General features: G+C 39.3%; 1 protein-coding gene across 2 annotated transcripts in view; it reads left to right on the forward strand.

The window, feature by feature from the left end:
• LOC113036813 (lysophosphatidic acid receptor 6-like) overlaps window positions 1–23,233 on the forward strand; it is a 30,244-nt gene that overhangs the window by 2,036 nt on the left and 4,975 nt on the right. The window contains exon 1 of one of the 2 annotated variants that reach the window (XM_026193329.1): window positions 12,506–12,596. The exons of the other annotated variant lie outside the window; for it this stretch is intronic. The gene's annotated coding sequence lies outside the window, so the exon portion shown is untranslated. Of the gene's footprint in view, window positions 1–12,505; window positions 12,597–23,233 lie in introns of those variants that run through there. 2 annotated transcript variants of the gene reach the window in all.

The following is a 23,233-nucleotide window of genomic DNA, read 5'->3' on the forward strand; positions in this document are numbered from 1 at the left end:
ATTCAAAGGCTTTATGGCTTTTCCTATAATACCTGGTGGGCTGGTCTCTAGTCAAAATGCCCGGGCTGATTTTTTTTTGTCCCAGTCCAGCCCTGCTGCCAGGTTAACTCTTTAACTTAGCCTTGTGTGTTGACTAAGAACCAAAAGGCTTAATACAAACGATATTTGTAAGGCATTAAATTAGTGTTTTTTATTTTACTTTGATTATACGTAGAGTGAGGATCAAAGATGGTGGATAAATATTGGGTGGGGGCAGTATAAATACTCAGGTATGTTGCTGTTACATCACGTTTTCATTAGTAGCAAGTAGTGGTGCAATGGATCATGGTTGATCCGAAATCCAAACCGATCCCACTCCACGGTTCGGTACACACGTGATCCGAAGATTTGAAAAAGAAAAAAAAGTATGTGTATGGTGTGCGTGGTGGGTCTGTCAAGCGGTAGTTATGGCCAGCGCTAGTGATCGGTGTGGCGGAGCAGAGGAGTTTGCGGTATTTAAGCAGCCTTTTGCTGCCCAATCCGACCGGGCTAAAGCTATTACAGAAGCCATTGGGGTGTTTAGCTGCAGACGGGAGGCCGTATTCCATTGTGCAAAACAAGGGGTTTAAACTGTGATGAACGTGCTTGAGCCACGCTATGTCTCGTTGTGCGTCCACTTCAGTGTGACACGATCGTTCCAAGCATGTATGAGCAGGAAAAGTTTAAAGTTATGGCTGAACTGTCCCAGGCATCTTCTGTTGCCCTAACTACAAATGGGTGGACCTCCAGGGCAACGGAAAGCCACGTGACCATGACCGCTCGTTATATCACAGTCGAGTGGTAGATACAAAGCCCTGTACTGCCCTATAGATTACATTAGATTAGATGAAACTTTATTTATCCCTTGGGTGGGTTCCTCCGGGAAATTCAGTTTCCAGTAGCACAGCACCGACAGAAGTTGCAGAATGTGAGCAGAAATATACCATATATACACACATATAAATACAGAGTATATAAAAGGGATAAATAGAATAAATAGGAATAAGAATACAAGGGAACAGCACATTTCAAGTATTGTGAGTCTATTACACCGTTGGATATTAACAAAAACTATTGCACAGTGAAAAGGCACTACAGCTTACTTGTTCCCCCTCCTTTATCCCCGTTTCCCCTCCCTCTCCCTTCCAGCGAGGAGTTAAACAGTTTGATGGCGTGTGGGACAAAGGAGTTTTTAAGTCTGCTGGTCCTTGACTTTGGGAGAAGCAACCTGTCACTGAACAGACTCTGGTTGTTTATGGCCGTGTGCAGAGGATGACCAGCATGGTCCATAAGGTCCATATTGCACCTTAATTTGTTTTTATATAACTGCGTGGAATGAGTCTTCAGTTGAATGTTTTTTAATAGGCAAAAAATACTTAAATAAGTAAATGGCGAGTCGAATTTTTGTCTTTTTTTACTACTTTTGCTGATCTGAAAATTGATCCGATCCGTGACTTAAAACAGTGATCCGATCCGAACCGTGAGATTTTTGATCCGTTGCACCACTAGTAGCAAGCCAGCTAAGCACAGGGATGCGCATGCCCTTGGGTCAGAGGAGGTCGGAGTACTGGCGCAATCTCTTTAAAAAATCTAAATTGGACAAATTATCATTTCCTTTAAATTTTAAAATAAAAAGATGTTGTTATCAACATCGGGGTCATTTAGGTTAAATTAAATAATTGAACTAAGTTAAATGTTTTAGATGGACTGTGTTCCTTTTTCTTTTTTACCTCTTTCCCACAAATGCAACACCCAATCTCATACTTTCTTTGTTCTATATACAGTGATCTCTAAATAGTTTGTCAAACAGAGCAACCTCAGCCTCATTTCAAATAATAACTTCAAAAAGATAATATTAAGCATTTTTAAGTAGAAATAACTTTCTTCATCACAAGCTGGCTGGTGTAATCTGTTAAAATACCTTTAATGAGTAGGTAAAGTTCTAGAATAAACTAATAAATTGCATTATCAACCCTATGATTTTCAAACTGTTAGAATTCACTTTTTACTTACCATGTTTTATTTCATAGTAGTGGAGAAGTCCAGTGATATCTGATTAGGTCACAGTCTAGCTGAAAATAGCAGTTTGTGAAGCATAATCTGGCTTCTTCTGAGGCTGATGTTCAACTCTAACAAATGGGTAAACTTTTTACCCAATATTTTATCAAAGCTTCCCACTCTACATGGCCGTAACTTTGTGCTGAAAATTGAGGGGAGGGGGGGGGGGGGTCAAGATCTCCATCTAAATAAATAAATACATCTGGGTAAATTCCCAGATGATTAAACATGCAACTATTTTGCTGGTAATAACTGAAATGAGTAAAGAAAATCAACAGAGTTGCACATATTAAAAAGACCTAATACAGTGCTCTAAAAAAAAACCCTTTGCCCTTTCCTGATGTTTCTTCTTTTTTTTTCATCTCTATTAGATGTTTCAGCTCATCAAACTCATTTTAATATTACACAAAGATAACTCAAGTAAATATAAAATACAGTTTTTAAATTTTGATCTCATTTAATAAGGGGAAAAAACACTATCCAAACCTACCTGATCTTGTGTAGAAAAGTAATCCCAACTTCTTAAATCAGTTAATTAATTTAATTGTTAAGTAAGCCAAAAGTCCAAATCTGGTAAACCACACTGAGAGCATTTTTCCACAAATGGAGAATTTGGAACAATGATGGACCTTCCCTGGAAAAACCAGCCCACAAAATTAATCCAAGAGCATGAGTGTGTCAAGAATTTGCTCTGGCCATTTTCATTTGAAATATCTGTGGAAGTGGAAAGTTAGTGTAATAATTCAGGTATTCTGAATCTGATGTTCTTGTTAGTTTGTAAATTTCTGATTGTTGACATTTCTGTGTATAATACAGAACTGTAAACATAGAATGTGTAGTAGCAGTTTTTTTTTTTAATGATAAGCCTTGTTTGTTAAACAGTTTTGTTTCTCTCTTATTAAAATCGGTAGGAAAGTCAAATGCGTATTGTTTTTATTTCATTTTTTAGTTATAGAAGTTTTGTTTTGACTAGAAACTTAGCAATGGAATTTTCATGACAGCAAACCGGTTTATTGAGAGACGAGACAAGTTTTCACTTGATTTATTTACAATGAAGCATCTAGCCCAATTATTAAAACAACTTAACAGATGTTCACAAACCAAAACAAACAAACAACAGCAAAGAAAGAGAGAGAGTTCTGTTTCACTCTCATAAAGCCTCAGTTACTGTACAAACAGGTTTTTCCAGGCGTGCAGCGACCTGTCCTTTTTTAAGAGTTTGCAGAAAAAGGCTATTCTGGGCTTTAGTGCAGAATTCATAACATGAAAAAGTGATAAAAAACACTGCTCTGAATTAAATTGTCAGTATGAAAATGTTTTTCCTTATGAAAAGCAGATAGTCTGAGGGGAGGTTTGTTCCACTGGCTGTGACCCATGCCACACTGTGATCATGAAGGACAGTATATTGCCAAAAGTATTTGCTCAACTGCCTTCACACTCATATGAACTTGAGTGAAACCTCATTCTGAATCCAAAGGGTTTAACATGATGCCGCTTCACCCATCCAGTTATAAGAGCTTAAAATCTTCTGGGACCCTTTCCACAAGGTCTATGAATTTTTGAACAGAATCAGAGTTATCTTTATTATGCCAAGTTTGTGCACACAAGTAAAAAGTTTGACGCTGGTTTACTTTGCTCTCTTCATGCCAAAAAATCCATGAATGCCCTGCCTCCTGTTATGTTCTGGATCGTCTCAGGAGAATCTTTACACAGCCTGCACCTGGGGCCTTGCGTGGTATGGTAAACTCCAGCCTCTATTGATCTTGTGCTAAAAGCTTGTCCCTGTCTGCCATGATTAGTGCCTCTGTTCTGTCTTTTAGTCTTGCTTTGCCCAGCCATGGGTACGATGTTTGGATATCAGCCACTTCCTCTATCTGCCAGTGGTACATACCGTCCAGGGACCTGTCCTTACATAATGGTTCTTCTCTTTGTTCCTCTTTTATCATGGGTTTCTGTCTGAGGTATTCACCAAGCACATGGTCATTTGTGGCCATCTTAATGATGAACTCATGGATAGGGCAGGGCAATATGGCCAAAAATATTCATCTCGATATATATTTGAAAATTTGCAATAACGATATAACTGATGATATAGTGGATGCGAGACAAAATACTTTACAACTCCACAACTTTATTAGTGCAAAAAAACCCATCAATTTATTTTCACTTAAACAAGCAGCTGGGTTTTTTTGGAGATTATGTATCTGAATTTCAGGAGCGGGACCACGCCTCCAAACACACTCCTTCCGGTTGCCACCTATATAGATTCCCCCAGTTCTGCAACTGTTCATTCTCGTTTACGTTCCCCACCCTTCCTCCCTCCTTGTTATCAATTCTTTAACTTCTTCACTTCTATTTAGTACATGGGGATCTGCCAGGCCCGGGAGCCGTCGGCAGATCCCTTCGAGGCCTTCCCCAAACCGCAGCTCAATTCATGTCCAAGCATTCACCTCTACCTACTAAAACGCTGTCACTCCTAAAATGAGGACGTGTCCTTCATGTGGCTCAACTCCAGTCTTTCAAAAGACTTCATGACCACAAACATCATGGCAGCAGTCCTGTAGTTATTTAATTATGTAATGGTGGACTTCTTTGGGACAGAAATGATATTGGAGCATTTGAATCAGCAGAGGAACTTCAGAGACAACTTCGGAGACATTCAAGCACAAGCGGGGCACACCATCAGGTCCTGGAAACGTCCTGGTCTTCTGCCTCTGGACAAGCAGACACACATCCTCCTCACAGCTCTTTAAGCACTTTTCCATTAGTACCCACTCAGATCGACTTGCACAGATTGGCTTGGATCAACAGGTTTTCCATTACAATCAAGTACCACCTAATGTGTGTGGTTGTTGTCATAGCAACACTGCAGAACATCCCGTGACATGATTAGTATATGACATGAACGTTACAACAAAGGTGGACGTTGAGAAAAGAATATACCTGCTGCTCGGTCTGTGGCTTTCAGTCAGAACAGACCACAGTGGCGTTTTTTGTGCCCATTTCCCTCGTTGCCAGGTTTCAAAAATGGTCTTTCAATTTTTTGTGAAAGAGACACTCTCGTGAGCCATCAAATAACACCACTGTCCAGCCAATCAGTGGCATGCAGTCTGACAATATGCTATCACATTTTAGTACCTGTTAAGTCTATTAGTGTCACAGTCCTGGGTCTGCGACCCAGTGTTTTGTGTTTTTGGTTTTATTCTGGGAACTGTGGTTTTCTGTCTTGTATTTCCTGTTTTACTTTAGAGCAGGGGTAGGGAACTCCAGGCCTCGAGAGTTTCTAGTTTCTAGTTTCATGTTTAGCTGACCCCAGTTTGGGGTTTTGGTAATTCTTACAGCTGCAATAAAGGCTCATTCTCAGTTTGAAACACTCTCTCCTGCATCATTGTCTCGTAAACCATGACAAATAGACTATCTTTTTCTGGACAATTTGAATTGTACTGGGCTGTCAACAATTTGAAAGAGATTTAAAGAGTTATAGCTTTACAATCATCAGATATCAATTGTAGAAAATAGCAGTTTAAGCCCCACAAATATTTTATTATGCATAAAACATCTTTATTTAAAGATCTTTATTTATTTAATTGTTTAATTTTATTTAATTTAACGTTCACATTCATTTCCATCACACCACAATTTTTTTAGATCAATGTTATTAGCATTGTGTTATCCTCAATTGTTTATAAATATTCATTTTCATGATTTAAAAGATTGCATTTTTCAGTGGTTAAGCAGAATTCAATAAAAATGCAAGATGTTACAATCCCTGACAATGCATTGCTTCAAGTGGAGAAAGTCTTGAGGGATGGCTACTATGAGGAAGGCAGCCTGGAAACTTTACCTGCAAGATACATCGTTGTGTGCCTCCACTTCACAGGGTGTTTCGGTCTTTTATCACAAGCTATTCTGCCATTTTTTTTTAGTTTCTTTTTACTTTCCTTGGTTAGGTTTAGGGATTCAAAATCTGATCTTGGTTATATTAAAATCATCAGTAGTGGACCTTGAATTTATTGGGTGTTTCAGCCATTATCACTAGATACACAGCAAATTCAAAAGTGTTAAATGTTTTGGTGTTAATAGTCTTCTTGCAAAAGTAGAGTTAATTTTACTCTAAGTAGAATCACATTCTTTTAATGTAACTCTGAGGTGTAAAATGATAGTAGTTAAAATCGAGTGTTAAAAATGAGTGTTTCTATGTCAAATCTGGACGTGTTACAATGGAAACATTAACTCTTGACCTCTTAACTCTGAACTCCTAGAGGGGCCATGACACCAATAGAGTAAATTCACAGACTCCGCCCCCAGCACCATAGGCTCCAATCGAAGCTGAAGTGAAGCCGTTTCAGAACATTTTGCTCTACATATTTGAGTTGTTTGCCATGCTTGGTAAGTCATTTTTTCAAAGATTGTTTCAATTATTTCTATTAGCTTTTACTTCTGTGGCTCTTTGGAGTTGAGACAAAGCTGTGTGGAAGGCATTAGCCATGTTGCTCGCTGATAGCATAATATTCTGTTTTAGCTAGCTGAAAGGTATTGTTTGCGGGCAAATACCACAGCCTTGAAAAAAGCTTGCATGTGAATTTTCAGTCAAACTTTTGGTCAAATACACCTAAAACAATGTCTAGAATGTGAAATGTTGGTATAATGGTGCTACTTGAAGCCTGAAAACGATCGCCCATAAAGAAAAAACGAGCAAACAGCAGTAGCTGACGTCCTGACTGGATTCTACGTTAGCATAGATCCCTCCAGAGTTTTGTGCACACGGTTTAGGTAAAAATTAAAAAGGTTGAGGTTTGCATTTAGTTCAGTATTACCTGTTGCCTGTGTCCTTGTCTTCTGGGAAAATACTTTACACAAGTAATGGCTCAAAGAAGATTCCTTTTTTTTTTTAACTGTGCTGCAATTGTTACTGGATTATTTGTGCCATTAATTAGTGTCAACTAATTTTTATTCAATCTCCACACAGGATATGCTTGTGAAGATGGAATATGGGGGAGAGCAGAAGTGCGTTGGAGTTCCACAAAGGGATGAATGAAGGACATGCATATTGTATTGAAGAAATAAGTGATGAGAATGCTGTTATTTGCATTTACCAGCTCACCTATGTCAGACCTTTTGATAAACAAAATTCTAATGAAAGTGAGAACATGTACACTGTTACATCTTTCAGAAAATGTTTTGAAATTGTGGTGCACAGTTCAGAATAAATGTTTTTCAAGAACCATTGCGTCTTTTTAGTAAATGTTTATTTCCAAAAGAAATTTCTAGAAGTTCAGAACAGTAAAATTCCCGCTTTTTAGAATGAATTAGAAGATAATTCTTACGTAGTTAAACTAAAATACTCTTTGAGAGTTAATATATAAACTCTTAACACCAAGTGTTAAATTATCAACTCCAGACAGATTTGGTGTTTAACACTAAATCAGAGTTAACGTACCAACTCTCCAAAAAGAGTTAAATTAACACTCTCTGGTGTGGACCCATATAGACACTTTAATAGTGTTGAAATCAAATCCGACAGTGTTAATTTGGACATGCTGGATTTGCTGTGTACCCTCATCAAAGGACGCCCTGTCAGGGTTGATCAGGCCTTGGAGTGTGTCACTGATTAATGTTAAACTGTTTTTTCTCTTCTACTTTCTTCTTTTTTAATTTTCTACAATTTAATTTCTTCTATCAATTCACTGCAAAACGAAAAGTAATACTTAACTATTGAATATTTAAAGAGCCTCACTTCTTGTGTCTCTCGGTTAGCTGACTGCCTTAGGTGCCTAAGTGATGTCAGCCCTATTTAGCCATAGCCAGTGATTGGTCCGCTCAGCAGTGTTAGCTAATTCTCTCATAGCCTGCTGTTGTGCCCGTCCTCTGACTCCAGACTCTCTAAGCAGTTTTGCTGTTGTACTGGCAACAAAGCCCCTGCACCCCACTTCCACCAGGTGCACCTCGATCTTCCTACCTCTGTCCTCTGCCTCAGCTGCCAAATTGGCATACCGCAAACACGTCCTCAATTGCATCCTCCCACGGTACCGTCAGATCAATGACATATGAAAGTTTTTGGGAGTTAGACCACAGGTCGCAGAGCTGACTGCCTTAGGTGCCCAAGTGATGTCAGTCCACTTGCATCTGCCAATCCCCGGCAACCTTCAGGAGGCTCAGGTCCAGGGTTGAAGGGCTAGTCCTCGGCTTGTATACCTCCCAGACAAATGTTGATGGATACTAACGCTCCTCTTGGTTCACGAAAGGTTGGGCGATCGTGGCTCAAGGTTTGACAGTTCGTCTTGTAATCGGAAGGTCCCGGTTCGAGCCCCGGCTCCAACAGTCACGGTTGTTGCGTCCTTGTTGCGTTTTATCCCACACACACTTGAGAATTTTACCAATACTTTTTTAACTACATGTTCCTCGATTCTTAACACTGTTGCACCTATCAAACACAAACGCCCCAGAACCTACTCGCAATGCTGGTTAAACGACTCTGTCCGTGTTCTACGGCGTTTGTGCAGGCGCGATGAGAGGAGGTGGAGGAATGATAGACTCCAGTCATCATATGACATTTTACGTATTAGCCGCTCGAAATTCCAATCTGCTGCCAGAATGGCTAAAGCAGCCTTCTTCGCTAAGATTATTACTTCTAATGGTGACAATCCTCGCATCCTATTTAAAATTTTTAACTCAGTGGTGAATCCTCGTCCCTCTATGCCACTCTCGTGCTCCCCAGGTCTCTGTGAAAAATTTTCAAACTACTTTCTAGATAAAGTTTTATCTCTTAGATCTACGCTTCCTTTGGTGACTGACAGTATGTCTAATTCTGACTGTTCTGCTGCCTTACATCAATTTGAATTAATTTCACTTCCCACCCTGAAGCGTATAACTGAGAAACTAAACAATACTAATTGTGTACATGATGTTCTTCCATCTCGTATAGTCAAGGATTGTTTTAATGTAATTGGACCCTGTCTATTGTCTATATTGAACCTCTCCTTGCTTTCTGGTTATGTACCTTCAGTTCTTAAACATGCATTTATTCAACCCGTTTTAAAGAAAAATAACCTGGATCATAGTGATTTTGCCAACTATAGACCGATTTCCAAGCTTCCTTTCTTGGCTAAAATCCTTGAGAAGGTGGTTCTACTTCAACTGCAGACCTACCTGGACGAGAATAATATAAATGATAAATTCCAATCAGCCTTTAAACAACATCATAGCACTGAATCAGCGCTGCTTCGTGTTTTTAATGATCTTTTACTTATGGCTGATAATGGTCGTCCTTCTGTTTTAGTTCTATTGGATCTTTCATCTGCATTTGATATGGTTGACCATAACATCCTAGTCGCAAGATTAGAGCACTCTGTTGGCATTAAGGGCACTGCCTTGGACTGGTTCAAATCTTACCTCTCCAATCGGCTTTCTTCGGTACATCTGGCCTCATCTTCCTCTTCCCCTGTACCTGTTTGCTGTGGTGTCCCCCAGGGTTCTGTGTTAGGCCCGACCCTTTTCTCACTGTATATGCTTCCTTTAAGCGCTATCTTTGAGAAATACCACATTGCTTTTCACTATTATGCGGATGACATCCAGATTTATTTTGAGTTACATGATGATCTCGCTTTATCTTTAAATAACTTTCGTGAGTGCATGAGTGAGGTCAAGAAATGGCTGTTGGCAAATACTCTTATTCTCAATGAAAAAAAGACTGAAATCATGATTTTTGGCAGTAATGCCCTTCGCGCCAAACTTCAAGATGCCTTTGGCTTTCTTACTAGTTCTTTCTCTGATACTGTCAGGAATCTGGGTGTCTTGTTTGACAGCTCCTTTAAACTTGATAAACAGGTGTCTGCTGTTGTCAGATCTAGTTTTTATCAGCTTCGTCTCATCTCCAGGGCCAGACACTATATCCCGTATAATGACTTAGAAAAGCTCATTCATGCTTTTGTAACGTCAAGACTAGATTACTGTAACTCACTCTATTCTGGTCTCCATGTTACCCTTCTACATAGATTACAGACAGTTCAGAATGCTGCGGCACGTATTCTAACTAAAACCAAGAAGTTTGACCATATTACTCCGGTTCTTGCTGAGCTGCATTGGCTGCCTATCAAATACCGTATTCAATTTAAAATTTTGCTGCTTACTTTTAAAATTATCAATAATACTGCGCCAACCTATCTTAAGGAACTTTTAAACCCTTATGTCCCTGCCAGGGCTTTAAGGTCATCCTCGCAGTTATTGTTAGTTCAGCCCAGATCTCAGTTGAAATCTAGAGGCGATCGATCGTTTGCCTTTGCTGCACCTGAGTTATGGAACAGCCTCCCGATTGGCATTCGGGAGTCTGATTCTATTTTTTCTTTTAAAGCACGCCTTAAAACGTATCTTTTTGAACTTGCCTTCTCTACCCGTTAAATGCTGACTGTTAACTGCGACCTATTGCATTAACTTTTTACTATTCCTTCATTCTTGGTGTTCTCTATCATGCGGCACTGGGTCTGCTATAATCTATCTGCTGCAGTCCATTTTATTAGTGGCTTTCTACTGTGAACATTGTCTGCTGTTCTTATTATATTTGATATTAATGCTCTTAACTGTATTATTTTGCTCTTAACTGTATTATTTTATTGTTTTTTGTAAAGCACTTTGGTATGCCTAAGGCTTTTAATGTGCTCTATAAATAAAGGTTGTTGTTGTTGGGCAAGACACTTCACCCGTTGCCTACTGGTGGTGGTCAGAGGGCCCGGTGACACCAGTGTCCAGCAGCCTCGCCTCTGTCAGTGCGCCCCAGGGCAGCTGTGGCTACTATGTAGCTTACCATCACCAGTGTGTGAATGACTGAATGTAGTATAAAGCGCTTTGGGGTCCTTAAGGACTAAGTAAAACGCTAACAAATACAGGCCATTTGATGGATTTCCTCTTGCACTCAGCTTTCTCAGCTAGACACCTGAGGACCTGGTTGTGTCTCCATCTGTATCTGCCTTGAGTAAGGCTTGTCCTGCAACCAACCAAGATGTGCTTGAGCGTTGCTGGGGACAAGATGGGCCTTTTCCAAACCACAGCTGCAGATTTATCGGGGAAGGCAGCACATCATATGTGGCTGGAATGATGAAACTTAGCCTATGAGCCTCCATTCCACAGATTTCACTCCATGGGAGTTTCCTCTTTTCAGCACTCTCCCAATTCATCCAGCAATCCTGCTTGGCCAGCGCTACAGCTATGGCATACATGGCTGTTTCCTCCAATCGACGCACCGCCTCCACCACAATTTTTTGACATTTGGCTATAGATGCCTGTTGCCAGAGAGGTGTTAATGCACCAAGACCAAATCCTCCTCTCCCCTATTGGATGTGACCCACTACGTGACATTGGTAAAGAGCAGATTTGGCCTCTAGGCACAGCTGTGGCTGGGGTCCACTTCCCCCCTGTTGCTAGGTTGGGAGCAGCACCACAACAATAGCTTTCAACTGTCTCACTGAGGTTTTTTTAATCTGTTTCTTACATGGCTCAATTGTGAGTTTTCCAATTCAATAAATCAACTGTTGATATTACTGCACAATATTGTGTTTTTCTTCATAAAGTTGTTCTTTGTTTTTCTTAAGCTTAAATTACATCTAACACAATGAAACCGACATTTTATGTCAGGAATTAACTCTGGAATTATCGAGCTGAGAATCAAAATGAAATTAGAATAAAACAACACTTCTCAAAGTTTGACATAATTAAGTTCAAAATGAAATAAACAAAGTCTTGCCTCTAAGCGTTTAAAGCAAGTTTAAATGAAATATAATTTGTCTCTGGGCACCATCATTAGAATAGAATAGAATTCAACTTTATTGTCATTGCACATGTCACAGGTACAGGGCAACAAAATGCAGTTAAAGAGAAGATAGGGCATCACATTTAAGTATCTATTCTACTCTTGCAGTTCACCAACAGTGTTTTCAATTTTTATCCTCACTACCACACTATAGGAATTAGTTGATTAGTTTACTTGTAGAACTATGTGAAATTAAAACAAAACAAACAAACAAACAGAAAAGCAGAAGTCGCCACGGTATTTTTTGTATTATTTCTTCCACTCAGAACGTGTTATGCTTGCTGAGATCAAGCAAGCAAAACGTGTCAATCTAAGTGCGTTAAAGTCCTGACCATATTTTCGGTTTTGCCGTTTTGAATGGCACTGCAAGCATACAAAGCTCTGTAAAGAAAAGAAGAAAAGCAGTACAAATATGGGGCATGTCTGATGTCAGATACAAAGAAAAATTATTAAAGAGTCCAGTGGGAGCAAAAGGAGCGCAATTTTCCTTATTATGCGGAGTTTGGCGGAAACGTCTCACAATTTAAACTCCAGCGGCGGTCTTACGCATGGAAATGCAACCTGTCAAACTGGAAAACTTTTTGGTGTTTATGTTGTTTAAAGAAATGTCCTAAAAGCCACGCCCAAAACACAACTGTTTCCCTGTAAGTCTAACACGCCGACAGATGTGGGGGCTCCGTCGTTGGAAAGCGACAGCAGAAGAGTTGCGGACCCGCAGGTACGTAGGTCCACTTTTACGTATGGGAGATCGGGAAAAAGGAAGGCTTCCTGAATAAAGATACGCAAAGTAGATTACAGAGTATATTTGAAGAGATTGTCTGACTGAGCACAGTCCAAGCTGCAGTTAGGCGCAGAAACTTTAGTTTAAACCCCTCTTGTAGCTTGTAATCCGTCTTATCAAACACGCTTCTGACTGCATGGGCACAAATTGGCCTTTTTCGCGTTTAAAATGACGTTGTTTCATTAAGGCTACATTTAGACGAATTTAGTAAGTTTCCAAAACAAATAATAATAATAATAATGATAAGAAGAAGAAAAATAACTATAGCTATTAGGTTAAAACGCAAACTGCCAGCAAGACCTTCGGACGAGTACGCTCATAACTCAGGAGCAGGTTATGTTCAGACTTTCGGTTTAAAATCGACCAGAAGCGCCACGTTTGACTGATTTGTTTATTTACTATGTGTGGTAATAGCATGTTTTAAGCGCAGCACAGTAGCACATCCAGCGATAAAGTAATTAACTGGAATTAAAATATTTATTTTACCGGTCTGAGAATCCCAAGACTAACGGCAGCAGTAATCTCTTGTCTTATTTCTATGAATGGAAATACGTTTGTAAAATGTGGGAGCTTGCAGAATAAAAAAAAGAAAGAAAGAAATGCGAACTTATATTTTGAAACTTTTACTTTTAAACATATTTTACATGCTTGTGTGTTTGTTTTATTTTAATTTGCAGTTACTGAAAAAAATATTCACAAATGTCTAGGTTGATACTTTCACAAATATACTGAGAGCTGCAAACTTGTGATTTGAATATTAATAATTTTTATTTCCCTTTTTACTACCTCATAAATCACAAATTCACACATTGACTTTTGACTTTGGCAACACTTCTTGCAAGGAAAGTTTTGCAAAACTCAAACTAATAGCTGCATTCATTAAGTGTTTTGTTGTCTTTTAAACGTGTCTCAGAAGTAGGCGACAAACAAAAAAAGCGTCACGTTTCATTAAAAGACCCATCAGACATCTGACTAACTGGCATCAGACTAAAAGGTTTCAGCCAAAAGAGCATCAGACTGGTAACGGCCTAGGAGAAAGCTTGGTAGTATTGAGGTAAGTATTCAGTGTATCCCATTTATTTATGTAGTAATACAAATATTCCAGAAATGGGTCTATTATGGTATGTTATAATGTACACGGTATGAAGTATGTTGTGAATATTCTATAACTACACTCTAAAAAAAGATCTGCTGGCTTAACGTAAAAAAATTAAGGTAACAATTTGCATGGATCTTTTTAAGTTACTTCAGCTTAGCCACTATAGCGTAAATGCCACAAGAGTTCTTTAGTTAGGCAAACTCTATTCCTTACGTACAAACAACATGATTTACTTTGTCCTCTACAAGCTTAATTAAGTTGAACCAACTTAATTTTAATTGTTTAAAAATTACTCCATTTAGTTATTAAAACTTATTTTTTTACTTTTATTCTACTCAGAAATATCCATGCAAATTGTTACCTTAATTTTTTTGAGTACTAATAACTTACAATAACTTATAACTTACAATTATACAATAAATTACGCATTGAAATTCCAGTTTTATGATCAAACTGTTTATTAGAACACCAGTCCACCATTCCAGACTCATTGACATTTCAATAGCAGACAAAATTGTTGCCTCCATAAAATAAATGACATAAAACACCCCTGTAAATCTGTCTCAAAAAGACTGAACATTTTGACAGTCATGCTCTGATTCAAGTTTGTTTGTGTTAAAGTGATAGTTTAGGTTTTTTTAAGTATGAAGTACATTGTGAGTGTATTACACACAGTAGACAGCAGTCAGCACATTCCTGCCACCGACACGCACGATAGGCTCAGTTTGTTTGTGTGACTTTGGTAAATCTGAACTAACCCGAACTAACACCAAAGTCACCAAATAACACAATTACACTTACTGATCAAGGCAGCAGGAGACCAGCAACTCCTGTGTGCTGTCAGGTAAAATTGCTGTTTTTGTCCATGGACGCTGGTGGGCCAGAGCGATTGAAACAACAAGCAGTAGAACTTCTCTTTCCTCACAGAAAAGGCTGTCTGATAGCAAAATAAAGCAGTAAACATATTCTTGATATAATGTACATTTAAACTGACATCAGTTTTATTAGGATGGAGGCTCATCTTGCATGCCGGTGGCCCCGTCTGCTTCTCCGTAGGTGGAGCTTACTGACTGCCATCTACTGTGTGTAATACACTCACTATACATATGTACCTCATATACAGCCTCACTTCAAAAGACCCGAGCTATCCTTTTAAAGTGCATTATTTTGAACTAGGTGTACTTAATGCTCAACGCTCAACTTTACACCTACTGCCTACTGTACAGTATGTAACAACACATTGCAAACAACAGTGGAACATTTCCCATTTAATTTGAGGATAGCCTCACTCTTCACATTTTTTTAGTACAACAGTTTACTTTTTAGTGACATTACCTTAGGACTGGCTTTCAGATCATCCAGCTCGAGGAATATCTTTTGAAACACTTCAAAAGTGTTTTTCAGTTCTTTTGGGTAGCTGAGGTTGAGTGCATATATCAGCCCCATTAGCAAGGCACAGGCTCTGGGTACATCCAGGTCTGCTAGGACTTCTGTTCCTTCAAGTATGATCCTTGCGTTGGCTGGATCAGACGTTGTGGCACCTCTGGTTACAATCTTCATCACTTCATTGGTAATATCCCCGCCACCATCCTGGTAGATCAGAATCAATATAAATGTTTTAAGTAATCATACTTATACATGAGAGTAACACAAAATAGGGCTGCAACTAACAATTTTCTCGATTATCTGATTAGTTGTTTGGTCCAGAAAATGTCAGAAAATGGTGAAAAATGTCAATGTTTCTCAGAGCCCAATATGATGACCTCAAATGTCAAACATATTCAGTTTGCTGTCATAGAGGAGTAAAGAAACCAGAAACCATTCACATTTATGAAGCTGAAACCAGAGAATTTGGACTTCTTTTTCTAAAATAATTACTCAAACCGATCAATCAATTATCAAAATAGTTGCCGATTAATTAAGATAAGATAAGATAAGATAAGATAACCTTTATTAGTCCCACACGTGGGAAATTTGTTTTGTCACAGCAGGAGTGGACAGTGCAAAAGTTATGAGGCAAAAATTAGAATACAATAAGAATAAATACAGTACACAGCTGTACAGAATAGAATAAAATAAAATACTATATACAGTAGAATAAAATAAATATACAATAAGATAAAAATAGAATACAAATACTATATACAACTGAGTAAAAATTTAGAAATCAATTAATAATAGATTAGATCGTAGCTCTAATACAAAGTATAGTCATGTCTGATTTACCTGCTCTTTGAAGAGATCCTCCTCCTTTTCCCTGAGATACACCACTAAGCCACGGATAGCGACCTCTCGCCTTCTCTCCACAGAATCATCCTGTGAATAAGAAAAAGAATGTCGAACTGCTCTTCGAGGAGGATGGGTTTTTGATAATTACATCAAAAAAAAAAAAAAAAAAAAGATTGACTTTATATGGCCTGAACTGTACCAATTATAGATTTCCAGTGATAATCAAAATAATGAATTGATCATTTCAAAGAGCCATTTCTCTGAAATGATCAATTCATGAACTTGAAAAATCCAGGTAACAAATAGAAAAACTGCAAAATCTTGCAAATTACTCTGCCAATCATGATCCACATCACCTATAATTTGTTTTATTATTAAGTATTTATAGTTTTAATTGATATTTGTGCCTCAAGCTCTAAACAATAATTTGACATAGTTGAGTTGTAAACAGCTACCTTTTAAGACTCAATATCACCTATTGGAAAAAAAAAAAAAACTACATTTCATTCATTCATACCTTTAGCAGCATGTTCTGGATGCGCCGAATGCGCATTTTTGCAGCCCCTCCTCTTGAGGACAGCAAGGACATTATTTTCTGAGAGTACTGGTCCAGCTTTGCCATGAATGTTGTTTCCAGGTTAACAGTGGTGATCCTTCTGAATTCTTGGTTTATCTGTATAAAAAAAAAGGCACAAATAGGCACAACATGTTAATGTATACAATTTACTTTAAAAGAATACATACTGCAAATTATCTTATGGAAAAATATTTACCTGAACTGCATCAAAAAGAGCAGGCCATCTTTCTTTCAGGTCATTGATTTTTGGTGCTTGATTGACAACTTCCTGCCTGCGAATGGAGAATGTCTTTCTTGGTGTTTCAAATTTGCAAATTTTACAGATCCACTTCATTTTAAAAACAAACAGTTTAAATTACTTTAACTTGGGTGATTCAGAAGGCTGTAGTACAAACAACTTGTGCTACATCAGCATTACAGTAAATTTTAATTCATTGTTTTTGAATATTCAAGATGAAAAACAAGAAAAATGCTTGTAAACTACTGCAAAGAAATGGGCAAATTACACGCAATCAATATTCACGCTTTTTTAACTATAGTCTTTAGTCTAATCATTATCTCACAGGAAATCCTTATGACATTAAAAGTTAAAACTATGTATATTATTTTTAGTGTTGAGTTTCTCCTAAAAGTTGCTTTATGTTTCCAAATCAAAGATATTTTTTCTTAAGTGATACAACTGCGCTTATGTATCTGCAGTTAACACCCAAAAGAGCAAAATTATATTTTATGTGCTAATGCACACTCAATGTAATGTCATTAAAACAACTAGTTTATGAATGTTACTTAAGATCTTTCCTGTGGCATTTCTACAACATGGCGTTCGCTTCCTCGCCCGCGTTTTTTGACTGAACTTTGACACAGGCTGTTCTTCAGCTAGGGCTCAATTAACAAACTTCAATCTCACATAAAAATAACTCTAGGACTTAAACATCAAAATGCATCGATGTTAAACCGAATGTATACTCAGTAACCTACATTTGTTTAGTCATGAATGTAAAATGGCCCAGCCTTTTGCTGGTCAAACCTTCATCAACGCTGCAACGATTTCAAAGTAGAAAGAAGAAAAACATGTATTACCCTGTCTTTGCAGAGTTAAAACTACTGCTACAGAAGCTCAGTGTCAATTAACACCATTTGGCTGCCACCGTAAAACAAAACTTAACAAAGACTAATGTTACGGTCGAATTACTTCACAAGTTAGCCAGAAGTGTAACGTTACTAGCTTATCACCACCACTCGCCAAGGAAGAGTTTAGTGTTGTGTAAAAAGGATTTCTTGCAGTGCGTCTTGATAGAGTTAAAGTTAGAGTTATTAGCTGCTGTGAATAAAACAAGGCAAAAAATTGTACTCACCACAAAGCTTTAACGTTTGATAACGTTCCGTACAAAATGCCGCTTCTCTGCTTTCTCTCTTTGCCTCCGTTTCTTTCGATCAGTGGTCTGAGAGCACAACATGTCCGGGCAAGTCAGCCTTGTACTCAGCTTTTAAAGGACGCTTACGAGATTTTTAAGTTGTATTAACTGAATACACTTTCATGTTAAGTTAACACAGAAATGTCTGTTCAAAATCGATATATTACTGAGCTAAGACTGTTTTCTTTATTTTCATTTCGACCAACTCATTAAATTAAGTTATCAACTGATTACAATGTGTACATGCAACAAACTTAATTTTTTATGCAGAAAAAGCTATTAATTTTAAGCTTTACTTACTAAACCCATGAATCGTTTTTTAGAGTGTATAAGTATGTACAGGCTGTAGTGAGTACAAGCTATGTACAGGCTATGAACAGGATATAAATATGAAAAACTATACAGAATATGAAATAAATAACTTTACAGAATCTGAGATATACAGCTATATAGAAATGGGAACTATGCAAGTTGTAAACAGTTGTAGGATTAAAGATTATCGAATGTACAGAATGATTATTTACACAGAGCTATACAGTAGTGCAGTTAAGATAAGTGAGGGTGTAGATAGTTTCTACAGAGGCTATATAAAGTGCTAGTGGTTGTGAGTGGTGGTTCAGTCCATGTTATTATTGTGTGTTTGAGGGTACAGTTGTCCATTGTGGGTGTGGGTATGTTCAGTCCATGTGTTAACGTGGGTCAGATGTCAGGAGGCAGAGTTCAGGAGTCTGACAGTTGTGGGGAAGAAGCTGTTCTGGTACCTGGTGGTCTTAGTCCGGAGGCTCCTGTAGCGCCTCCCAGAGGGCAGGAGGGTGAAGAGTCCATGTGATGGGTGACTGGGGTCTCTGATGATTTTCCCAGCCCTTTTCAGACACCGCTTCCTGTAGATGTCTTTTATGGCAGGAAGTGGTGCTCCAGCAATGCGCTGGGCAGTTTTCACGACCCTCTGCAACGCCTTCCGGTCTGAGGCAGAGCAGTTCCCGTACCAGACTGTTATACAGTTGGTCAGGATGCTTTCGATGGTGCAACGATAGAAGTTCACCAGGATGTCTGAGGACAGGTGGTTCTTCCTCAGAGTCCTCAAGAAGAAGAGGTGCTGGTGAGCCTTCTTGACCAGCTTGGAGCAGTTGGTCGTCCAGGTGAGATCCTCGGAGATGTGGACTCCCAGGAACTTGAAGCTGCTCACATGCTCCACAGCCGTCCCCTTAATGTGGATGGGTGGATGTGGGTCAGCATTCCTCCTGTAGTCCACGATGAGCTCCTTGGTCTTCTCAGTGTTAAGCAGCAGGTTGTTTGTGTCGCACCACTCAGCCAGACGATCCACCTCCTCCCTGTAGGCGGCCTCATCGTTGTCACTGATGAGGCCAATCACCGTGGTGTCATCTGCAAACTTAATGATGGTGTTGGAACCATCATCAGGTCTGCAGTCGTGGGTGAAGAGGGAGTAGAGGAAAGGGCTCATCACACAGCCTTGTGGTTCATTGTGATGGTAGATGAGCAGTGGTTATCCAGCCGGACATGTTGGGGGCGGTTGGTCAGGAAGTCCAGTAACCATTTGCAGATGAGGGAACTGATGCCCAGGTCTGTCAGTTTCCTGATGAGTTGTGAGGGGTGGATTGTATTGAATGCTGAACTGAAGTCTATAAACAGAATTCTGGCGTAGATGTTGTTGTTGTCCAGGTGTGAGAGGACAGAGTGCAGTGCGATGGAGACTGCATCCTCTGTGCTCCTGTTCTGGCGGTATGCGAATTGGTGGGGGTCCAGGGTGGGGGGGAGACAGGATTTGAAGTGTGCTAGGACCAGCTGCTCTAAGCACTTAGTGATGATGGGGGTGAGTGCTACTGGGCGGTAGTCATTGAGGCAAGATGGGATGGGTTGGAGTTTTTGGGTATCGGGACGATGATTATATGATTATATGATTATCTAACCATACCATGATCCACTGTCTGTGATATGAAACAGAAATAATTGCACGTTGGAGTATTTACTGAAGCTCTGTATTTGAAACTTCAATTTTACTGCTGTAATTTTTAAATTTAATTTAGTAATAAAAGAAATGTAATATTGGACATATCATATTTTCATTACACAAGTGAGATGACACTAGTCACATGAGCATTAGCTGTTATTTTCTAGCTATTATTATAATGTTTTTACAGTCCGTTGGTCGCTCAGCCTCAGATACTTAACATACATAAGATTAAAAATTTCTCCTTCATTTCTGTCAAAAAATGCAGTGTTAAGCAACTCGAGCAATTCAATTCAATTTTCAATACAATTTTATACATAGCGCCAAATCAAAACAACAGTGGCCTCAAATGCTTTATTTTGTAAGGTAGACCCCTTCTATAATCAAAAAACAGCGTGCCGTAGGCTAAACCAGTCGCTTTTAACAGCCTCGAAATTCCGGCCTTTGCCGTCTTCGAAGGACCTGACCTACGTCGATCGCAAAGGACAAGTCTTTTGAAGGATGCAGACCCTGAATTGGCACACACTTTGATGCCCTTTTAATGACATTAATGATGTATTTAGATTTGGGCTGAGAACTGACAACAGTATCACCTGCAGGAAGATTCTCTCTGAGGCACTTTTATTTTGAGACCGTATGGTCTGATGCCTTTTAGTCAGAATTCAGAATTTTTCAATGAAAGCGATGCTTTTTTTGTCAATGTTTTGATGTCTGAGGCCTTTAAATCTGATGTCTCACAATTTTTTTCTCCATACCATCTGTTCTGTGCCCACCTTACTAGTGAATTAGGTGGAGCACTCTGAATTAAATCAGGATATAAAGCATTATCTTTCTCTTGCTTTAATGAACACTGTCGATCTGACAACTAGCCGCTTAATGAGGCTTTCTCCGGGGCAACAGCATCCGGTTCCAATGTCATCACATTAAGACATTATCCACATATCAGTACATGATATCCCCCTTTTCCTCTTTAGCCTTAATAACTTTGTTTTCTTTTTTCTCTCTTTTTTTAACACTGAACATTGTTTTCTTGTCTTACTTTGTGACAATTATTTTTTCTGTCTCACCACACCTGTACCTTTCCTTTCCCTAATATATACATATATACATACATATATGAATATGTCTGTGAAGGTTCTCAGTCATCCAGGTCATCGTAGTCAAAGGAGCTTGCAAAGAAAAGCGGCTGGACTTCTTTCGGATGAGAGGTGAAACGTCTTCAAGCTGCTTGAAGACATTTCACCTCTCATCCGAGAAGCTTCTTCAGTTCTAAGGTCAAATGGTGGGGAGTCCCAGATTTAAGTCCTAGTGGGAGTATCACCCCAAAGAGGGACAAATACATATATGAACTTGAAACTTGTACATTTTATATTACCTCTACACATTAACATATTATGGTTTATTTAACCACAAAATCATGAAACCTCTCAGGTATCTTTTTAGCCCTCTGTGATCTACTTGGTCTCTCTGGCCGCTGGGGGCCCTCTTGTGGTTTTGGTGTGAAGGTGTCAATCTTTGTGTTTGTTTCACTTTCCTCCCTTTCATTGTGTCTTGCTCGTGTTGTCCTTCTCTGGTCTCATTTGTCTTGTATTTCTTCACATGTGTAGTATTCCGGTGATAGCGAGCTCCTGTTGGCAATTCAACAATGACTTGGTTTCCAGTTCTGCTTACAATTTTGTGTGGCATTGTGTTGAATGGTGTTGTAAACTTGTCCACTTTGTCTTGTTGACCCAGCACTGTCTCCCATGTCAACTTTTGAATACTCAGCTCCTCTTCGTTCATCAGCAGAAATCTTTGATTTTGATTTGATCTTCCTCTGTCACGCAAATCCAACTCAGTTGATTTTGACTCACAGGTGTTCGGTAACTTTCCTCTCATTTTGCAGTCGAACAGGAGTTCTGCTGGACTTTTGCCTTTGGTTGGATGTTCAATGCTGCGATAATCTGTCACATGTTTTCTCAGCTCTCGTTTCCAGTCAAGGCTGTCAGCTTGTGTGATCCTGATTCTTTTCATCATTGATGCATTTTGACGTTCCACTTCTCCCTTTGCTTGAGCCAATTTTGGTGTGGTTCTTATATGTTTGATTCCATTAGTTTCGCAGTATTCTCTGAAAAACTCAGATTTGAACGGTGGGCTGTTATCAGATTTAATGGTAACTGGTAGCCCATGTCTACTGAATATATAGAGTCAATGACGTTTTCAGCAGTTTTAGATGTCATTACACCATACTCAGGGCGTGATCGTGGCTCAAGAGTTGGCAGTTCGTCTTATAATCGGAAGGTTGCCGGTTTGAGCCCCAGCTCCGATAGTCTCGGTCGTTGTGTCCTTGGGCAAGACACTTCACCCGTTTCCTACCGGTGGTGGCCAGAGGGCCTGGTGCCGCCAGTGTCCAGCAGCCTCGCCTCTGTCAGTGAGCCCCAGGGCAGCTGTGGCTATAATGTAGCTTGCCATCACCAGTGTGTGAATGTGTGTGTGAATGGGAGGATGACTGAATGTGTAAAGCGCTTTGGGGTCCTTAGGGACCAAGTAAAGTGCTATATAAATACAGGCCATTTATCATAGTACTTAGTACATCTTTCTATTCGTGCACAAGGTCTAGATCTTTGGCTGTATATGATCTCTATATGTGTTCTGTGATGAGGTCAAACTTCCTGACATACACATATGGATGTAGTCTCTCACATGCTCATACCAGTGCTAGGGCTTCTCTTTCCATTTGAGAATATATTTGCTCACAGTCTATTAAACTCCGACTTACGTAACACACTGGTACCTCTTCTCCGTTCTGTATTTGTATTAGCACTGCGCCCAAGCCTACAGGGCTTGCATCTGCTATGACCTTGGTTGGGGCTTCTTTGTCAAAATAGGCTACTGTACCTGCTCTGGCTAACTTCAATTCAATTTTAATTCAATTTTGTTTATATAGCGCCAAATCACAATAAAAGTCGCCTCAAGGCGCTTCATAGATACAGAGAAAAACCCAACAATCACATGACCCCCTATGAGCAAGCACTTTGGTGACAGTGGGAAAGAAAAACTCCCTTTTAACAGGAAGAAACCTCCGGCAGAACCAGGCTCAGGGAGGAGCGGCCATCTGCTGCGACCAGTTGGGGTGAGAGAAGCAAGACAGGATGAAAGACATGCCATGGAAGAAAGACAGAGATTAATTAAGTGTGATTCAGAGGAGAAGTCTATTAACACATGTTGAGTGAGAAAGGTGACTGAAAAGGAAATATTCAATGCATCATGGGAATTCCCCAGCAGGCTAAACCTATTGCAGCATAA

This window comes from Astatotilapia calliptera, chromosome 14, assembly GCF_900246225.1.
Source record: "Astatotilapia calliptera chromosome 14, fAstCal1.2, whole genome shotgun sequence".
Taxonomy (NCBI): domain Eukaryota; kingdom Metazoa; phylum Chordata; class Actinopteri; order Cichliformes; family Cichlidae; genus Astatotilapia; species Astatotilapia calliptera.